The sequence below is a fragment of the Corvus hawaiiensis genome, chromosome 5 (assembly GCF_020740725.1).
Source record: "Corvus hawaiiensis isolate bCorHaw1 chromosome 5, bCorHaw1.pri.cur, whole genome shotgun sequence".
Taxonomy (NCBI): Eukaryota; Metazoa; Chordata; class Aves; order Passeriformes; family Corvidae; genus Corvus; species Corvus hawaiiensis.
Genome location: NC_063217.1, coordinates 56438011 through 56455127, shown reverse-complemented (window position 1 = coordinate 56455127; position 17117 = coordinate 56438011). Strand labels below are relative to the sequence as shown.

The window sequence follows — 17117 nt, the reverse complement described above, 5'->3', positions numbered from 1 at the left end:
TGGAAAGGTCTGTGTGGCACAACCAGCAAACCTCATCTCAGTGTGTGGTACTTCAATTCGTCAGCTGGGAAAAAGGGCTTTTTATGAGCATGCAGTGCTCACTTCTGTGCCTGATCTTTCTCTGTCCCATAGAATGTTATGTGAGGAGAAGGTAAAAGTACAGATCTCAAAAAATGTCCTGTGTGACCTGTATTTCCCTGTCCCTTTGCCGAGGCTGTGGAATATCATAGCTGCTGAAGCTTTGGGGCAGTCAAACTTTGGAAGGTGCAACCTGTCTGCCGACCAAAAGCTGTATTATTTATTCCACAATTAAAACAGGACATGTGTTTCAGATGACACAAACAGGGAGCTTTTGACCGCAGCAAAGCTTGATTCAGAAAAGACAATCCCTTCATTTTACAAATGGCTGTCCTAACTTTCACTGAAGGATTTAATATCAAGCAAAGGCTCCTGCAAAACCTTTAAGGTGGCCTATAATGAACACCAAAATTGTAGTTCTATTGTTGAAAATAACTTCATCGGTTAAGAGGTCTATTTTTTGCTTGACTTCCCAACTGCCACTTTGTTCTTAAAACCTGAATGGAAGTCCTCCTTCCAAGAAGAGATCTTAGAGACCAAAAGGTGCATTTATGTATTTATGAAGGTAGTGCTTAGCATGAGCTATGTTTTCAGAGTTTTGAAACAAGAGTGAGAAGTACACTGTCTTACTTGCTGTGCATTAGTCTTGCAGTCTTAAAATCCAAAACAAGTTGGGATTTTGAAGCTGTTTCATAACTGGAAGGGACCATGGTTGGAAGAATCAACTGATGTGTATGACAATCTGGCAGGAGACCTCTTGCTTTAAGCCAGGCCGGTTTCCTGCCTGCATTGCTGAGAGCTGTTGTGTGAAGTTTCATGGGTTGCTTGTGCTGACAGCTGAGCTTGATCCCAGGATGTGCTGTTGCCAAAGTCTGTGGAGACACTGGCTGCACTGTCCCTCCTGTGAGTGAGAAACAGTGTCATGCTAAAGATCTGAACAGACATGGACAGTGAGGTGGTAAAGGAACAGCTGTTGAGGCTAAAGGAAGAAATGTTATTACTGATGCTTTTTAGCATTAATAATACCCCAATCCAGTTATGTCTCATACATACCTGGAAGTAAGGTGCCAAATGCCCACATTATCCTGGAGTGAGGGAGGCATCAAGGGTGTAGGTTTGGAAGAGTTGAACAGGCATTTGCTTTATGTTATGCTGTTCACTGGTTCCTGGCTGTCTGGCCTGCCTGCAGAATACTTTCTTGTCTGCAAAAATGCAATATTAAACTCTGAGTGGACAACTGAGTGTAATTTATAGTGTTTTCACATCCCTTTAGTTTTAGGTTCGCATAAAATGTCTTGTTTATTTTCCTGATTATTCATTTCAACTGTACATATGATTAAAAATAATGGATGTTATTAATTTTTATCATTAGTACTATCATTACGCCTACTCATATCCTTTGATATTATTGCAAAAATTATCTTTAATAGTTTTAATAGGAGCTATTCCCCAGGCTAATGAGGATATAAATCAAAGTATTAAACAGGGTAGAAAGTAAAGTTTTGGACTCTATTCTGAAATTGAACCCCCTCTGTGCAGTGGTTGCCTTCAGCTTTTGCTGAGAAGAATATTTATATATGTCTCTTCCACGTACTTGCATGAGATGGGGCTCAAATTCAGCTGACATCAATTAGTCAGTCTGTGGCAGCAGGGAGAAATATTCAAAGGCAGGAGAAGGAGCAGCAAGGATGTTGCTGCACTCTGTTCTTGCAGAGGTCAGGAGGTCTTATGCCACTGCCTGTAACAAAGCAAGGCACACTGAGTACTCCAGGGAACCCCACCTGAAGGATTTCAGCAAGTACAGGGAGAGAACCAAGTAGATACCCGTCATTAAAATCCATAGGAGCATGCAATAGAATTCTCTGTTTAATTACTGGGATTCCATCTGTTAAAGATGAGACACGGCAAAAAGGAATAAATAATCTCTCTGGTAGTCTTCCAAAGGATGTCTTCTAAACATGGGAAACCATCTCTGCCCTCTTATTGTCCTCTGTTGCTTTGCTGTTTGTAGCAGAGTGCAGCCTAGCAAGGATGTGGTGCTGGCAAGGGATCAGAGTGTCAGACTGGCTTCCTGTGCTTTTTTTGTTTTATTGGGTGTTTCATCCATTAATTTTTGCAAGGCTTTTTTTTTTTTTTTTTTTCCAGTAAATATTGAACTAAAGTTCACTTTGTACAGCACAACAGTCTTGCCAATATGAGCAAAAGCAGTATAGCAGATAATACTTTGGCATGTTCTCTGTGTTTCTAAAATTTTCTCTTAAGACTTGAGTTCCCTGCTTTAAGAGGATTGCAGACTATTTGCTATGGAGCCTGCTAATAAAAGGTTTTCAGATACGCGGTTTAAACTAATTCTTGGTAGTCTTGTCACAATTTTGGGGTCCAAGGGCATTTCTGCACTTCATGGGGGAATCTGTTAATGCGTTGAATGAAGCTGCTAGAAAGCAAAAGCCAAAAAGTGCAAAGAAAACAGAGTTGTGCCACCCAGCCTATTGCTGGCTGAACACTGAGCAATTGTGGGCTTTAGGGACTTTGATACAATTCTGCTGGTGGCATCTCTGAGGTGCTGGTTTTCTCCTCCATTCTGTGGTGAACCCCTTCCCCAGGAGGACAGCAGTGATGAGAGGAATGAAAGGTTGTAGAAGGGTAAAAATTTGTATGACCCTTGCCCTAAATAATTGCTAGGTAGAAGACAGCAGCTAACTGGACTTTAGTCTGATTCAGAACACATCCTCATAGTTTCTTGCTCCTAGACTTTGAGGACAATTTGTTCCTCAGCAATTTAGGTACCAGTCTTTAGATAGATAACAGAAAACAGCCCAAGACTGGTGAACTGGAGCTGGATCCTATCTAGAATGGCTACCCAGCAGTGCTGGGAGGCAAGAGGCTGTTTCAGGAAGGTAGACCAGAGCTGTGACTTGGCTAGGGTCGTGTTGCAAGCCTGCAGCAGTCATTTTGAACCTGGGTCCGTGGTGTCCTGAGGCAGAATGGGAAGTGCCCCTTGGTCCTTTCAGTCTGCCACTCCTTGTATTGCTCCATGATAAGTGCTCCCCTTTGCATTGGGATAAGGCACTTGGGGGAGAAATTCTTTCAGATTTGCTTGGCTTCAGTAATGGGCTCTAATCAAAGCAGGCTTAAAAAACTTATTTTTAATGTTACACGGCACTTCTGTGTTGTTGGCGGCGCTTTTTTTTGCGAGAGGAGATGAAAACTATAGAAGGAAATGGGGGGAATTACAGATGCATTTTCACTTTGCCCTTAGTAAATGAGGTCTTCAGTGTCAGTCATCTTTCAAACTGCTTGATTGTATATAATCGTGTGTGTCTGCCTGGGAGCATCTCCTTTTGAATAGCAACAGCTCCCTCTGTCTGCTTCGAGTAAACTGTGGGCTCTTGCACTTCAACAGATGATGCCATTTTCTTGTTCCCCGCCCAGAGAAATTCCTGCTCTCTAGGTATGATCGCAGCTTAAGGAGATTAAATTTGAGGACGTTTTAGACTTTCTCTGTATATTTTTAGGAGCGGCTGTAAACTTTTTCCTGTTATTTCCCCTACCAGTTTATGAACGGAATAACTGTAAAAAAAACCCAAAAATGGGGTAGGGGGTGCAGCAGCTGCATTAGTGGGAGAGATCATTTTCTGTTGAAAGTGAGCTTTGAACAACCTGTGAATTACTGTCACATTGAACACGTCTCTGGCGATTTGAAAGTTTTATACCCTCTTCCAAAGTGCTGCTATTGTCTGTGTAACAAACGTGAACTGAACTGTTCTGTTAAAAGTAAGTCATGCACACTTAAGGACATAATAGTAGCTCAATGTTAACAATGCTGCTACATTCATCTCAGCAAACTGTTACTGTAGTACAACTGAAGCTCCAGCAAACCATTTGCCTTGTGATGAAGAGCCAGCATGCGATTAAAGGCATGCTATTAACATTTCCTAGCTCTCTTCTCGCTCTGACATTTGTCCTGTGTGAGGTTTTTTGATCACAATCTCAGCAGCAGACTTTGCCACACGTAGCACTTGAAGGTTTCGTAAAGCTGCCTATAAAGGATACATCATATCTCACCTGATATTTGCTGCAATAGGTAGAGGAGAAACAATAACCTGGCTGAACTTTGTTTTGGATTAAAATATTTTGCCCAAGAGCTTCCTTTCACTGTTAGTTTTATTTCAATATATGAAAATAGGGCTCCAGCTTTAAAGTACAACACATGTGATGACTCAATGCAGCTCTGCTGCTAAGAAGGCGTTCACGATGTTTTAGGGGGAGGAGTTTGTTCAGATGACAAGCCAAAAATTCTTATTTTCCACCACAGGAAATTTCCTGCACCGAGTTTGTGGGAGGTATAGTACAGCCAGAATGCTCTGGATTTAGGTGGCACATAGAGGCCCTTTAGGCTGGATGTGGTTCCTGTGACGTTTTGCTGGAATATTTCTGAATAAGTCTTTCAGTTCTAGAGTTTTAATCTTTGAGAAATTGTCCTCTTAACATTGAATTCTCAACTGGATGGAGGAACACATTTTTCTTTGAGGTTGCTGTTGCCTTCTTACTGAATTGGAATGAGGCACTTTCAAGACTGGTCCCCAAGAACCCAGATTTAAAAAAAAAAAACAAAAAACCAAAAAAAACCCCACAATCAAAAAAGCAACCAGACCAAAACAATCATTAAAAAAACTAATCAAGCCAACACCAGTTTGCTGCCGCTCCTGAATTCTGCTTTTGGAGTGAATTACCAAGGTTGTCTTGGCATGTGTATGCATGGTCAGAGGCATAAGAAAATTGGCAATGAATATGGAGTTGTGTTTCATGGCATGGCTCAGAAAAGTCTGTATGCCTATACTTAAGAAAAACCTTGTATAAGAAAAGCCATTTGTAGCATCCTTTGGTCTTTCATGCTCCATAATCAGGCCTCAGGGATGGAGTTTAGATGCATGTAATTTATGGAGGACAAAGTTAAATCTTTGTCAGAATTAGAATATACTCACAATTTTTTATAGTGTATACCATTAGCTACTGAAGCTGCTTTAGCACCCAAATCTCGCCTTGGAGATGGCAGTCTCACTGTGGATGCTCTTGTTGGATGTTCCCCTCTGGATTTAACTCTGTAATTATACATATAAAATAAAATCACTTATATTTAAAAGGTCACTTCAAATTAATTATGCACATTCTTCTCCTTCAGTCAGTGTTGTCAGGTTCAACAAACATTCTGGAAGGAAAAATAGTAGCTTCTGGGGGAGTAGGCAGGAACCTAAACTGTGCAGCTCGCTGAAAGTCCATTAAGCCCCAGGGTATGTGGTTAAATTATTGATTTGGCCATTGTTGGCTATTCAGCCAATGGCTGGTGCCTGGCCCTTCAAGTGCCTTGGCTCTTTTTAATTATTTGAGGCCCTCTGTCCAACTGCTGCTTGCCAGGAGAATGATTGCAGACCAGCTGAGTGGTTGTGGCCGTGGCACTCAGGTCACCCCAAAGTCACTGTGGAAGGCTGCTAATCCCTTCTCCCCATGTGCCAGCTTGAGCTGAGCCTGAATCTGGTGCTGGTGCCCATTGGCCAAGTCTAGTGTGATACACTACACTCCATGCAGCTCTCCAACAGGGACAAAGATCCCTCAAATTGTTTCCCATAATCAAAATACTAATTTCTCTTTACATCTTTCCTGAACCTCTACAATTTCTCCAAGTGAAGCTCTCCTTAATGCAAGCTCTATCTGTAGAGAGCTTGTTTTGATGAAAAATTGGGGGTTTTATACATTATATATATAAAATAATCCTAACTAGCCATAATTAGAACAAGTGTTATTGCCCTAAAAGAATTCTAGTCCTATGAAACATAGTCATGCTACACCCTTCTAAAAGCTGTAATGTAAACTTGCCCAAAGAAAGCAGCGCATGGTGACTGCAAGACAGGATGCTTATATGTAAGAAGTGGTGCTGCTGTCAGTGGTGTTGATAACAGACCTGCTGGTTAAAGCAACGGGAGATGGATGAATAGTCCCTTGTTAATGGCATAATGAGGGCTGTGGGGCTGTGTGGGCTGTTCTGTGGTTAGTTGCATGTTTTCAAAGCCAACAACTCAGTGACACCTGCTGTTCTGCATGCAAAATAAGTGTGTGGGGAGTCCTGTTCTTTTTCTGTTCACAAATGACCTCTAGTCACAGCCCTGGTTGTGTGAGGCTGGGTGTGTTTTTGAGAGCAAAGAGCAGATGTTATAGGAAGAAAGATAATTTGCTGATGTGTACCAGTCGGGTGAATCTAGCTAGATAGATTGGAAAGATGAATTTAGGATGCAACCATGTTCCCTGTGCTGTACTACAAAGGCAAATGTCTGGCATCTCCTTCCTGTTGTGTTGGCATTGCTTGCATGAGCACTCGCTTGTTACCAAGGCTAGCTGGCTGGCCTTTGGGATCAGTAGTCCCAGAGCACAACCTTGCTGCCTGAAAAGCCTGGAGAGGCAGCCAAAAGCATTGAAGTCTGTGTGCTTGGATCTTGGGTGCCCAAGTCCTTAAAGCCCAGGGGCAACATTTCCAAATTTAATTGGTATTTTGGATCTCCCGTGAAGTATTTGAATAATTGGAGCTGTACTGTTTGGGTGGAAATAAGATTGGGGTTTTTTTTCAGGTCAGTGAAAACTATATGGTCATTCCAAGGGCAAATGAATGTAATTCCCAGCTGTCTTGGTATTCAGAGTTTTAAGGGCCGTTTCTGTTGCCTACAGTGAAAAAGAGTCACAAGATCCTTCCCATGTGCCTTGAACTTTGTTGTGGCACTTAAATTCTCCATGCCTGCAGGCAAACCAGGAATAGATGTGGTTCAGACCATGTATCTTCTGTTTGAAGGATGGAGGGAAGAGATGTTTCCCTCATGCCCATTTGATGGTGAGCATAAGGGAGCCAGGATGAACCTATCTGTCCCTTAGAAAATGCTTCTGCAGTGAATGAGGACCAAGGGCACTAGAAGGGAAAGGAGATGTGTCCAGGGACAATGTCTAAGCTGGCCTTTGAAAGCATCTCCTGGCTGGTGGCAGCATCACCTGGCTCTGTGGCACAAAGGTGGCAGGCAGCAATCCAAGCTTGTCAGCTGCTGTTGCTAACAGGGAGGAATTGGGCTAGCACACAGCCTGCCTGTCTTCTACCTTTGGGAAACACCCAGTTTTTAAATTCCAGCCCAATATACCAGGGTTCCCACACAGTCAGGGCACCATGAGGAGCACAAACATCAAATGAGGTTTAAATTGAAGGAATAGCCAGAAGCCTTAACCAGTCTCTGGTTATTCTATGAGTGCTGCTGTTGCCCCAGGCTTGCTGTTTACTCATCTGCACCTGCAGTGTTGAAAGCTGTACAGAAATCCTGTTCAGCCTGAGCCAAAAAGTATAGCTAGCCTTTGTGTGCACAGAGGGTTTATAAAGGTCATGAATTGAGCTTTTGTGCCAATCTCTTTGTGATTTACTTCTCATTGTTTCTCTTTCTCCAGAATTCATCCTCTGAATTGCCATCTGCCAGCTCTTTTAACAGGGAGTTCTGTGTTGCAGATATTCTATTAGCACAAGTCTTACTGCTTTTGTGCAGGAAAGCTGGACCACTGTGGAGGCCTCCATGTGTTGCTGTATCTACTGGAGTCATTCTGAATGGTGACTTGGTTTTTGGAGGGAAAAGAACAGCTAGCTCCCAATAGTCTGTGGCACTGGATGTAACCTAATTGCTGGGACAGCAAAGAAACTCAGGGTGTGAGTCAGATTGTTGGTCCAAGCACAAAATAATTTGGTTTTACTATCAGTTTTGTGGTTTAGGTCTGTGAGGGGTTCATTCAGACTCATTCATAAGCCTTCTGTTACCAGTCCTGAATATGTTTTTAACTGCTTTCACTCTAATGCTGTGGAAAAGGATTAGGCACAAAAGACCAGTTGCAAATATGCTTCTTGTGGTCACTCACTATAACTGGGGTTTGCTGCTGTGCTCAGACCTGCAGAATGCTGATACAATAGATTAGCATGGTTCTGTCTCTCACTTTGGTGACAAACGCTATAAAATGCTCTTTTTAGGATGCTTTTGATTAGTAGTGATGGAGTTATGACGTTCAGCCTTCATGTGTATGTCTTTCAAAATAGACAAAGTGACTGTGTCACACTATTAGCATTAAAAATTCTTCGTAATTCTACTCTTGAAAGCAACCAGCATCTCCTTCTGTAGCATAGAGTGAGGGAAGCTTCTTCTCTTGAAACTCTGCCAGATTTTGGTTTAGGAGCTGTGATGCACTGATTGTAAATAGAAGACAGCAGTTTCTACTGCTTGTAGTTTCTGCTATGGAAGAAAAGCAGAGACAAGGCTGTGCATAGGAATCCTAGGGAAGGATTAATTTACCCATCTGTGGGACAAGTGTCTAAGTAATGGTTTAAGCTCTGATATGAGTGGGTTATCTGCAAGAGGGGCTTGATTTCTTTACAATAACCAGCTTAGCCTAGATGCCTGACTTTTAGACATTTAGCATTGTGTAAGATGATCATCGTCTGTGTATCTATATCAAGATACAAGATGTTGATTTTTCCCAGTTTTCCATTCTTAAAAAATGACAAGATTTCAAAGGATATTCTAGCAAAAGTAGAAATATGAGTGTGATGTGTCCACTCCCTTCCTAATGTCAAAGCTTGCTTTTCAGGCAGAAGCCTGAGAATATTGGTGAGTTCTGGGTTGTGCTGCACCCCAAGAAAATACTGACTGTCCATATATTTGAATAGTGAAATGCAAGACACATATTATTAGATAATAACAGGTGTCTGCACAAGGAAATCCTCAGGGAAAATGTGTTGCATTCCTTGAATGTCAATAAACCCCACTTTACACATGGAGGTTTGATGAATAAATAAAACCTTGGTTTTGTTCTGACAGGTGGCATCTGATATAGTGCTTCTCCATGAAGACCCAGACCCCTTTGCCCTTTTTATCTCCTGAGGTCTCTGAACTCCAGTTTGTCCCTAGCTTCATTTTACACACCTGTTTTGAGGAATGAGTTAATATGATGCTATCTAAATGTGAGTCACTCAGATTCATTTCAGAAAAAATAGGCTGTGTCTCAGGAAGCTGTGTTCAGCTAGGAGAAGGAACTACACTTTGGAGGTGGTATTTATTAGGAAACCTACTATCATAGAAAATTGAAGGGGCAAGGAAAAAAACCAAAAAAAACCTGTAAATAAAAGGCAGTCTATGAAGGCTTCTGCTGACATCTGAACTTGACATTGTGTCCTTTAAATGAGCATGAGGAGCCAGGCACAACCTTGAGATCTCCGGTTTTAAAATTAGTTTTAATAGGACACAACAGGTAGACTGAAAGAAAACAACACTACAAATTTTTTTAAATTAGTTGTGATGGTTGAAACAAATTAAATGAAGCTTTGTAGACAAGTAAGGCCATACTAAAGATGCGTTTCATTTCTTGGGTTTGGTGTGGGGTTTTTGGTTGTTTTTATTGCTCCCAGGTGCTGCTTTATTCTTCTGGGGTAAAACTGAAGCTAAATCATAACCTTGCTGGGTTCCCAAGATCAGCCTAGAATTGCAAATTGTAGCTGGCAGGATTTTCCATACCAATTTTTACATTATTTCCCCTTTATCATCACAGTTAAAACTGTTTCCACTTTCCAAGGTAGAAGAGCCTTTGTGGGGCTCAGGTTTTAAGGCATAATTCAACCTTCAAAGTCCAAAACAAGCATGCAGAAATCAAAGGCTTCACATGAAGTAAGTTATTTGATTCTGCAAATAGCAGTGCAGTGGTTCTTCCGTTGAAGAGGCTGTATTGCCTTTAGGATTTACTGTAATCGAGACAGTCATTTGCTGGGTATTGATATTTCAGCTACTGCCTCTCTGAAAAAAGTAATTCACTAACTGCAGTATAACAATTTTCTCAGGAGTTGTCCCCCAGCAGCTTACATGCTTTTCTCAGAGTGTTTTTCTTTCAGTTTTACATACGTTAATATATATTATTTTTCTTTTGCATAAGATTCCCAGCAGTAAGTGGCATTCTCATGCTGAAAAACAGTGTTTCTACTTTAAATAGAAGCAGATCCACAAATCCTGCAAAGGCAGGAGCAGGGCACTACACACACAGCCAGACCACTGAGCAGGCATCTTCCTGTGCTTGCTGAGTAAGACTGGATGGGAGTGGAGAGACAACATGAGGCTGACAGCTGGGCAGAGTCACCTGCCTCAGGAAATGAAATCCTGGGGTTAGCAATTATGATGCCGTCTCCCTAAATCCCTACAACTAAGGCCTGGATTTTACACATTAGAGTCTGAGAATTGCCAGAATCACTGTAATTTTTATCCAAATGTTATTTTCTAGCATTTCTATGCCAGGTGCGTCACTGTACATGTCAGATTGTGTCTTGATTCCAGTTTTTCCAGCTATAATGTTTTGTTCCACAGGTTCAGGTGTAAATGCTGGCCCTGCAGCATACAAGTTTACAACTCAAATGGGAATTGACTGTCATAACTTTGCCTCCTAGTCTATCTAGTTCTGGCCCTAAGGTGCTGGTTTGGCCATACTTATCTTAAACCCTTTTCTGAACATATTCTAGTGTCTCCAGTCATAACTGTTGTTGTAGGGGCCTTGTGGGGTTCAAGTCAGGCCATGGCGTAGATGACAGGCAGCATCATCTTTTTCCAAGCCACATCTTCAGCTTTTGTGTGATTTGTGGGAAGAATAGAAACCCAGACCCAGCAGTACATAGACAAGATCCAGGCACTGCAGCAGTGGGGAGCACTGGAGTAAGTCTCGCAAAGAACAGGCAGGTCTTTGCAGGTCTGAGGTACACTCAGCAGAGCAGGGAATGGCTCCATAAAAGCCCAGTGGACTTGCCGTGGTACCGTGCTTAAAAGGGCTCCATGTTCCTACCTGAGACTGACATGTACCTTTGGTGTCCTGCCTGGTCTGTGGAGAGATGGGAGAGACGTGTTCCTGCTGCCTCTCCTGTACTAGGTGGGTGAATCCATAGCGGTGGAATTCACAGACATGCCAAGGCCGAGTCCTCAGTCAGTTATAAATCATTGATGCTTTCTCATCCTGTGCTTCTCAGACTTCAATAATTTCATTGTTCCAGCTGAACAGGAGTTTTACCTTGTTAAATTCAGGGAGTGCCACTGATGGCAGCAGTCTTTTATCCTGTCCTTCTCATTTTCTGACAGACCCATAATGAATGATTAATCTCAGTGTGTTGCAAAGGGTTCAACTACCTGTTTCTTTTTCCTGTAATAAAATATATGCTGTTTGACTGATTGTGCAGCATCTGTATTTGGATTTTTTTCCATTTAATCTCTTTTATATTGTGAATCTACTTAAAAAGCTGTACTCTAACTCTGGAAAATGTATTTTTTCCCCCTATTGTCCCTTTTTATTTTTAAGGAACTGATTTCATTATTTTTAATGCACATCAGTGTGGAGGCCTTTACCACCCATCCATGCTAACACTCAAGTTTATTGATATAATATAAATAAATATATATCTATCAAAAATCAAAGCAGACAGAAACACCTCTAATTTACAAGCCCAGGTTTCCATGGAGGTATCACATTAAAAATCAAATTTCCCCTCTCTATTCATGGTCTAGAGCAGATTCTCCAGGGGTGTAAATTACTACAGCTCTGTGGGCCTATGGTCTTCCAGAGCAGCACATTTTCTGACATGGATGAATATTGGAATCGTGTCAGTACTTAAATAATTCAAGAGCATGGAAACACTGGGTCCATTGATTTGTTCTTTTTCTTGAAGTTATTTTAAAAAAAACAATTCTTTCAATGCTCTTTTTGGGTTGAAATACTGAAAGCACAGTAAGATGGAAAATGAGTTGTACGGAAACATCTTCACAGGAGGCCTGGTTGCTGTTAGGCCAAGAGCAGCTATCTTAATTTACTAATGTATCATTCATGTCAAAATAACATTGTAATTTTATGTTGTAAGTTCAATACTTGCTATTTAACACTGCATAAACTGTATTGGTAGTTCTCAGAACTAAACTTATTATAACAGCTGTATCCAATATATACTTGCTTGGATAGTTTGAAAAGCTAGTGGATTTCTTGCAGCAATTTAACAAAGTCATTGCTGACTTTCTGCAGCGTGGTTTGTCACAGATTAACTCTTTGGGAAACTAGAACTTTACAAGTGGCCCTGAAGTCCCAGTGACTTAAGTAAATATCATTCTGCAACTTGCTTGACTCTTCATGTCCTCAGGAAAGGAAACAAAGTGGTCACAGATTTTTAACTTGCTGTGTCACCTCCCTGGCCCAGGGACTTGCTGGCATGTTATTTTGCTTTTCTGCCTTGTTGAAGTGCTGTCTCATAAGCTGGTGGTACTTAATGCCAGGAAATGCGTGGAGATCTTTTTAGTAATGGTGGTGTGAACTTTTGTTTGTAGCAACTCCCCTGCTGTCTGTATAACTACCCTTGGCATTAGTGATGGTTTTCAGAAACCTGCAGCTGATGAAACACTGAGCTAATGTACATTTTTCTATCACTTATGTTCAGGTAGTACAGATGACCTCAGAGGTACCTACTCATTTTATGGGCACCCTACCTCTGAAGTCGTTAGTGCTTAATTTTCACTGCTGCTTGCACTCAACAACGTTAGTAGTGGCTTCATGAATTACTAATGTGGTGCTTAAAGGTGAAAAGTAAAGACCTCATCAAATTCTGGATATTTGCATATACATTGCAGATAATTAAGTATCTGAGAGGCAATGCTTTTTTCTTCTCTCCCTCCTTGCTGTTAGGGTGTTCAATAAGAGAATCCACTTCGTATCTCTTGCTGCTGAGGATTAACCTTTGTTTAATGCTGTCCGGTCCTATATGGTGTATCACATGCTGCATTAAACCTCATTTGCAAAGCAGCTTCTTGGGCTCTGTCGTGTTTACACTGGCAAGATCCAAGAGGTGATTACAGAGCTCCTTTGAAAGAAATTAAGTGCTGCGGATGGCATCTTCTCCAGTAAATCAGAAATCACATATCCAGTTCAGTTTAAGAACTCAGGGAGACCCTCTTTTTCTTTTCCCTCTGAAACTCTTCTCCATCAAATCAAAAGCAGTTCTTCAAAGCATTGAAGTGTATACTTAGCATTACACTCTTGAATTCAATAAGACACTTCTGCCTTTACTATGCAGGCATGTCTTTAAACAAAGCACTTAAACACATACTTAATTAGTTATTGAGACAAGAGGCATGGCGTATGTATTCTGTTCCCATTCTAAAAAGGGGATTTTTTTTCACACAGTATATATGATCTCTTTAAGAAAGAAACACACTTCTAACTTGAATGATGTTCTTTTTTCTTTTTCAATTGCATTTCAATTCAGTGTAGGTAAAAATGATCCTTTATTGAATAAGTCAAAAGTTTAAATTATTGTTTTGCCCAATCCCTTTTGAAACCCTGTTCAGATGTACAGCCTCTTCAAAAAAAAATAATAGTGCCAGAAGCTATGTTCATCAGGAAACTGTTTTTAGTATCACCTGCATAAACCAAATCACAGATGTTTCAATCAAGGATGATATTTTTTTTTAAAGAAAGGCTTTAAAATGCCTGCTCTGCAGTATCACATGTTTGCTTATAATTTAGTGCCTTATCCAGTGGAATGTCACAGGGATTCGTTTCTTCTGGAATATAGAAATGATTAGGAAATTAAAAATCCAAATAACATTCTGTGATATTTACAGAATACCAAAACCATTTGAAATAATGTTTAAATTATTATAATTCTTCTAATCATGTTCTAAACATTTTTTCTGAAGTCTACCATATGGGTGTGGAGGGGTGGGGAGGGAGAGTGTGAAAATTAGACTTTGGGTTATGTGTCATTTGGGTTTTTTGAAGTTTTTCTCTTTATTAAGGACTGACACTTGTGTGCAGGGGCACCACACAAACCATTGCTTGAAAGTGGAACTGTGAGGGATTTTATCTCTTGCACATCTGAGCTGATTGCTTTAGGGACAGAACTGTGGTGATCTCCATCTGTCCAGTGACAGGTGACATAACACACACTGTGTAGACTCTGTGGACATCAGTCACCACTCATGGGTTCCAGTGTCATGGTGATAATCCTTTTTTAATAACAAGAGCAATGCATTCTGAGTAAAAATGATTGTTCAAAGCTTCACTGGAAACTGGTCCTGACCCGTATTTATTTGTAACAGATGCTAGAGAGAAAATTCTCAGGTGCAGGTACATGTTCACCTGACTGAACCTGTTGATACAGAGACTGAATCATATGTTCCTGAATCTGTAACAGTGAAGTTCAGACTTGATCACAGAGTAATTTAGGGGCACTGATTGCCAGTGTTGAATGGATCTTGTGCATCATTTGGAAGTACTTCCACCTCTAACTCATCTAGCAGTGTCTGAACTGTGAGCAAGAGCCATAGGGGGTTTGAATGTCCTTTTAGTGGCAATAAAGCCTGATACAGACCTGGAGTGTAAACTCCATCAAATGCAGAGGTGCTCATGTTCCTTCCTAGCTGCACTTCAAGACAACAGGAACAGAGGTCCATTGCTCTTCCAAAGGTATATGGGCATTTTTGTTGTTTTTGTTGTAAGGCATGCAAATATCAGTTTGCATTATAGACAAATGATATTCCTGAAAGACATGATTGGCTGGAAATACTTCATACTTATGTAGAAGCTGTCAAAACAATTTCATAGTAAAGTGAATGCTTAACTTAATTTTCCTCCTTTCAATTCTAGTAGGCATTTCTAAACTACCCTCCTGTTTGGAGCAGAAATAATTAATTTTTTTTCTTATTAATATGAGGATGTAGGTCTGCATTTGGCAAGACTTCCTTTTGTGATGCATGAAAATATCGAGATGATTCAATCCTATGGAAAGATTAGGTTTGGAAAATAGCAGTTAGCTCTGCTTTCACATACTCATATTCCCCAGGATAGATCTTAATTGCAGGTGCAGAGGTGACCTATCACCTCTTTGTAGGAGGCTGCAAGATCTTTAGTCACCACTGTATATGTGCCTCTTGCACCATCTTTGGGAAGCAAAGAAGCACCATTATCTTAAATCATTTGTCCAAGATCACAGAGGAGGTGAATGGTGGAGCAGGACTTGAACCCATGCCAGCACTGTAATCTCTCTGTAATCAACCCTGTCACTGCCTATGCTTAAATGACTTTAGGAACTGACAGCAAAACCTTTGGAATGCTGCTTTGCTGTGGAAGGATTTGTCCATTGTCTGGTGCACAATCCACCTACTTGTGCAATATGCCCCAAAGCCTAAAATATTCCTGTAATCAATGTGGACACAGGAAGTGCTGAAATCAATTGATTGTCAACACCTGTATAATGGTAAGCAGGTGCTTAAATGTAGTGTTGCACAGTAGGGAATGGTGATAAAAGCTGCCAGGGTCTGGTGATTTGTTTAACAGCAAGAAATTTAAAAATCAGGAGGAACATATATTTTATTAGTAGATGTGGTTGTGCTGCAATATCAGGGAATATGTAAAGTCATGCTCAACAATCTGTCCAGCTCCTACCTATACTCTGTGCTCTGATAATGAACTGAAAATTCAATCTCATGAATTTTAAGTCTATACCTTTAACATGAAATTCACTTAAACCATTGTGGAGAGTGTTGGAGGCAGAAGGAAGAGAAAGGAAAGTCTCTGCTCCAATCTTATTTTCAAAGAGACATATCAGCACATAATAAGTTTTTCCATCACATTCAAGTAGATGATCATTATACAGCTTGCAGTAAACATCTGACTTGATCTAGACAATTGTGCAATGACGTGATACCTAATCAGTGTGGACCTGACCTTTACAAATGCAACCTTAAAAGTCAGATGCCATCCTCTTTCTAGTTTCTATTCCACTGCAACAAGACTACCCTTCACTTGGTTGTTCACTTGTCTAATTTTCATTGAAACTGTTTGCCAGAAATCAGAGCTAGCCCCATAAGGCTCTGGCTTTAAACTCTGAAGCATGTTACAAATATCTTACCAACTTACCTTTATCACAACAAATATCCTCCAAAAGACATTAGGATTTCTGTGTTCCAGCTCCCTATTCCATATTAGGAATGCCACTTGCCAACTGAAACAAAACCTGGAAATTCATGGACTCAGATTTGGTTTGGAGGTAAAAGGCCTCCTGTCTGCAGCATTTTGAGAGATACCTACTTATCAGCGAAGCTCTGCAGGGGAAAGGAAGGGTGGAGTAACTATCCCATCGAATATCTTACTTTTTTTTTTGAGGCTTATCTAAAACAGCTTCAGGCTACTCAAAATTTTATAACCTTTCAAAACCTTATAAGCCAGCTGTAAAGCAAGAGCTGCTCTTGTTAAACAGCCAGCAAATCAAGGTGTGAGGCTAAGGACATGGAGTAGCAAGGGATAAGAAATGTGCCTCTTCTGCTGCATTTATCTTTAATAAGAGGATGACTAAAAGCTTCAGCTTTCTTTTATCTTTCACAAAGATTTACCAGAACAAGTGGTACTAAGCCTTTAATTCTCTTGCTTTACATAAACCAAAATGTTAAATTTTGTTTCCATTTTCATTCATCGTGATTTGAAAAACTTCTATGTTAAATAACAGTCTATTATTTTGGAAGTTTGCTTGGGTTTTTTTTCTGAAATGCCAAGCAGTACTGATTATATCACTGGAATATTTTGAATTCTTTTTCACCCTCATATTTGCCTTATATAGCCATGTAGCTTGGTATTTGACATGATTTTTTTCCCCTCCTTTCATCTTTGTGGAAATAATCAGTACTGCATTGTTACCAGCATCGGAACTTCATTGTGACAAATCTCCTGTGCTTGTTCAATGAAATGCAAAATGCACAATGTGGAACTTAAAGCTTTTGTCTGACTCCAGGGTCTGTTCATGCCAAAGTGAACTTGACACCTTTTTCCTTTAGCCTGCGACTGCATGGTAGAGCATGTTCTGCAAGATCTGAGTCTCGAAGGCAAGGCACAGCTCCTGTAAGCAATGTGCCTGACCCTTTGGTGCTGGTACAGGGCTATGGTAGAGCAAAGACAATTGACCAGAGGAT

The 17117-nt window shown here is 40.6% G+C and overlaps 1 long non-coding RNA gene across 2 annotated transcripts in view; it reads left to right on the top strand.

The window, feature by feature from the left end:
• LOC125326514 overlaps window positions 1-17117 on the top strand; it is a 316424-nt gene that overhangs the window by 50508 nt on the left and 248799 nt on the right. The window lies entirely within an intron of this gene.